The sequence below is a fragment of the Cyprinodon variegatus genome, unplaced genomic scaffold (genome assembly GCF_000732505.1).
Source record: "Cyprinodon variegatus isolate N-32 unplaced genomic scaffold, C_variegatus-1.0 Scaffold189, whole genome shotgun sequence".
In the NCBI taxonomy this organism is placed as follows: domain Eukaryota; kingdom Metazoa; phylum Chordata; class Actinopteri; order Cyprinodontiformes; family Cyprinodontidae; genus Cyprinodon; species Cyprinodon variegatus.
Genome location: NW_015150642.1, coordinates 43,701 through 48,264, shown reverse-complemented (window position 1 = coordinate 48,264; position 4,564 = coordinate 43,701). Strand labels below are relative to the sequence as shown.

At 47.5% G+C, this 4,564-nt stretch overlaps 1 protein-coding gene across 1 annotated transcript in view; it reads left to right on the top strand.

The window, feature by feature from the left end:
• Positions 1–1,615: 1,615 nt before the first annotated feature.
• The window catches only part of fasn (fatty acid synthase), a gene marked incomplete at its 3' end in the record, with an annotated part of 46,443 nt that continues 43,494 nt past the window's right edge, over positions 1,616–4,564 (top strand). The window contains exon 1 of the mRNA XM_015379296.1: positions 1,616–2,002. The remainder of the gene's footprint in view (positions 2,003–4,564) is intronic.

Genomic DNA, 4,564 nt, shown 5'->3' with positions numbered 1-4,564 from the left:
GCCCAGAATAGAAAATATACATAGAAAGGTCAGCATTTTAGGAGATTCTGGGACAGCGGGCATAAATCGTCCAGGTGATACAGGAACTTAAGGTGTTCAATAACACTCACCTGTTCTCTGTTTAGAGGCACTTTGGCAAAACACAAAAGATCTATTTAAGTATTCACAGCCCCTTGTTGAAATTTGTTTACAACAACCAGGTGGTGAAACCAGCCTGGAATAGTTTCAGAGCAGAAACTATTTCAGGCTGCTTGTTTATCAGCTGATGGCGACTGAGCCGCGCTGCAGGAATGTCCTGTTTGTTCTGTGGACACTGAGTCATCTCTGGGTCATAACTGCCATTAGTTTCATCACACCTTCAGCTTTACTGCAGCAATAATTAACATTTCCCACAGTTGAATCTTATTTGGATAAAAATGTACACTTTGAAAATAGTGATGGTTACTGATGAGCTGGATTTAAACTGTTACAAAAAATATATGATATAAAATAAAATACATTTTATTTTCCAGGACTGATGCTGCATAGAAATAAATGCTATCAATTATTTCAAACTCTTGAGCTTAGCTGGACAAGAGATTGAATCTGCTGAACGTTTAGTCCTGATTTAGTCATCACTTCCTCTTTCAGCCTCCCTAAACGGCCATGTTAGGCGCTCAGTCATACATGGCTGGACTGATATATTTAATACTAAGAAGCTGGTTTAGATAATTTTAGATTCAACAACCTTGAGAATCATTCAGTGTTAGCAACAAACAGTTAGCCAGTGTAGCGACTAACTGACAGTCTCAAAGCTAAACTGACTTCCCTTCTGGTCGGTCCATTAACTGAAGGAATAAAAACTTTGAAAACATCTTGAAGAACATCTTTCTTCAAGATGTTTTTTTTTTATTATGAGCGAGAAGATTTAAATCAGTGCAGATATTTTTCTCTGTCTTTATTTACTGACTAGGCAATGAATGTAGGCCTATTAGCAGCCTGTTAGCAGTCAGGTAGCAGAGAAGATTTAAATCAGTGCAGATATTTTTCTCTGTCTTTATTTACTGACTAGGCAATGAATGTAGGCCTATTTGCAGCCTGTTAGCAGTCAGGTAGCAGCCTGGTAGCAGTCAGGTAGCAGCCAGGTAGCAGTCAGGTAGCAGCCTGGTAGCAGCCTGTTAGCAGCCAGGTAGCAGCCAGGTAGCAGCCTGGTAGCAGTCTGTTAGCAGCCAGGTAGCAGCCTGTTAGCAGCCTGGTAGCAGCCTGTTAGCAGCCTGTTAGCAGACAGGTAGCAGCCTGGTAGCAGTCTGTTAGCAGCCAGGTAGCAGCCAGGTAGCAGCCTGGTAGCAGGCTGTCCTGTCTGACCTGCTATCAGTCAGCCATGTTTTTCTGTCCATCACCACAGTAGCAGGTTACAGTAGTGCAGACAGCCTCCTGGCTCAGAGGATGAACTCCAGTAACCCAAACAGATCGCGCGAGAGCTGCAGGTGACGTCATGGTTTGTCCCGCCTTGTAATCGCCTTATCTTTGGAAATCACGCGCCTCTGTAAGGGGATTGGTTAGACGCTCACACCTCCGCTGCGTGATTGGCTGCGTGCGCCGCCATTCAGAGGAGTCCATCGGTGACATCAGAGGCCGGTCTGGTTCAGCCGGTCCTTCGAAGCATCTTTCATTTTTACAGCATCGGTGGGAAAATTAAAGCAAATGAAATGTTTTTAAATAAACCAGTTCAGTGTTTTTCACACCGTTTGTGTCTCAGGCACCTCAAGAAAAAAGCCTGAAATAAAGTAAGAAGGTTCTTTTGGTTTGATGAGGCTGTGAACTCCAGTAACCCCGCGAGCATCTCTGTCCTGTGACGTCGGCAGCTGCTCCATCAGTGGATCCAGCAGCTCTGCCTCTGCTCTCATTGGCCATGACTGTGAAGCCGCTGTCAGCCCATGTGGCGTGGCCATCCATAACACAGCGCATTTATATTCCCCAGCAGAAGCTTCATTCAGACCGCAGCGCGACACGCAGAACACAGGTGAGTCCTGGACCCACGCGGATCCACTTATTTTAATATAGAGCAGCCCTAACCTTAGAGGTTTTAACTTTTGATGCAATTATTGATAAAGTGACAGTCGAATCCTTTACTTGGTTGTTTTAAATTTAAAACAATCGGTTAAAAATCTTGATTTGTCAGCTGCTTATTTCCAGTAACGTGTCATCATGGTGCTTTTGATCACTGTCCGACATCATTGCTGTAACTTTCCTTCAGGAGGCCAGAACCTTCCACTTCTAAAAGCCTCCATCAGGAACTCCAAACCGGTTCTGAGCATCAATAGATCCGGTCTGAACAGGTTCCTGCAGGAGTCTGAGATGCTCCCTATTTATCATTTCATGATCTGATTCCTTTTGCTTGGCTCTGCAACCAGGGGGCCTTAAATCAATGGGCCGGTCCAGGGCTCTGCTCCCAGGGGGCCTTAAAATCAAAGTTCTTCCAGGGCTCTCCACCCAGAGGGCCCTAAACTTAAGGGGCCGGACCAGGGCTCTGCACCCAGGGGGCCTTAAATCAAAGTTCTTCCAGGGCACTCCACCCAGAGGGCCCTAAACTTAAGGGGCCGGTCCAGGGCTCTGCTCCCAGGGGGCTTTAAATCAAAAGGCTGCCCAGGGCTCTGCACCCAGGGGGCCTTAAATCAAGGGGCCGGTCCAGGGCTCTGCACCCAGGGGGCCTTAAATCAAGGGGCCGGTCCAGGGCTCTTCTCCCAGGGGGCCTTAAATCAAGGGGCCGGTCCAGGGCTCTTCTCCCAGGGGGTCTTAAATCCAAGGGCCAGTCCAGATCCAGTTGATCTGATCTTCTCTGCTGTGGTGGACCCGTTGAATGTGGACATGCTGGTGACTTTAGTTGTGAATCAGTGATGTGCACATGGTGTCTTTAACAATCACAAATGATGTCAGCTGTGGTCTCAGTCAAGCTGAGATTGACTGTAGGGTGATGGTTTGATCAGGAATTGAAAGGACTGGTTGTTGCTGTTGGTCAGCCATTGGAGGATGAGGTTGCTAAGGTCTATGATCTCCTTGTCTCTCCTGGGGTCATGGCTGACCAAGCTTGGTCTTCAGGCCCCGATAGGAGGGGGGGCCCCTGTGGTCGATGATGGACCCCTAACAGTTCAACCCAATAGAAGCTGTGGTTCTGGAACTGACCCGGCAGCCATCAGTTTAGGGGAACCGAGGGTCAGTTTAGGGGAACCAAAGGTCAGTTTAGGGGAACCAAGGGTCAGTTAAGGGGAACCAAGGGTCAGTTAAGGGGAACCAAGGATCAGTTAAGGGGAAACTAGGATCCGTTTAGGGGAACAGAGGGTCAGTTTAGGGGAACAGAGAGTCAGTTTAGGAGCACCAAGGATCTGTTAAGGGGAACAGAGGGTCAGTTTAGGGGAACCATGGATCAGTTAAGTGAACCAAGGGTCAGTTAAGAGGAACCAAGGATCAGTTAAGGGGNTCTGTTAAGGGGAACAGAGGGTCAGTTTAGGGGAACCATGGATCAGTTAAGTGAACCAAGGGTCAGTTAAGAGGAACCAAGGATCAGTTAAGGGGTACCAAGGGTCAGTTTAGGGGAACCAAGAATCAGTTAAGGGGAACCAAGGATCAGTTAAGGGGAACCAAGGATCAGTTTAGGGGAACCAAGGATCAGTTTAGGGGAACCAAGGACTAGTTTAGGGAAACCAAAGGTAAGTTTAGGAGAACCAAGGGTCAGTTAAGGGGAACCAAGGGTCAGTTAAGGGGAACCAAGGGTCCGTTAAGGGGAACCAAGGATCCGTTAAGGGGAACCAAGGATCCGTTAAGGGGAACCAAGGATCCGTTAAGGGGAACCAAGGATCATTTTAGGGGAACCAAGGATCAGTTTAGGGGAACTAAGGGTCAGTTAAGGGGAACCAAGGGTCAGTTAAGGGGAACCAAGGGTCAGTTAAGGGGAACCAAGGATCCATTAAGGGGTACCAAGGATCAGTTAAGAGGTACCAAGGGTCAGTTAAGGGGTACCAATAATCCGTTATGGGGAACCAAAGGTCAGTTAAGGGGAACCAAGGATCCGTTAAGGGGAACCAAGGATCAGTTAAGGGGAACCAAGGATCAGTTAAGGGGAACCAAGGATCAGTTTAGGGGAACCAAAAGTAAGTTTAGGGGAACCAAGGGTCAGTTAAGGGGAACCAAGGGTCAGTTAAGGTGTACCAAGGGTCAGTTTAGGGGAACCAATAATCCTTTATGGGGAACCAAAGGTCAGTTAAGGGGAACCAAGGGTCAGTTAAGGGGAAAAAAAAAGGTCAGTTTAGGGGAACCAAGGGTCAGTTTAGGGGAACCAAGGGTCCGTTTAGGGGAAACAAAGGTCAGTTTAGGGGAACCAAGGATCAGTTAAGGGGAACCAAGGATCAGTTAAGGGGAACCAGGGATCAGTTAAGGGGAACCAGGGATCAGTTAAGGGGCAAAAAAGGTCAGTTTAGGGAAACCAAGGATCAGTTTAGGGGAACCAAGGATCAGTTAACGGGAACCAAGAATCAGTTAACGGGAACCAAGAATCAGTTAACGGGAACCAAGGATCAGTTTAGGGGAA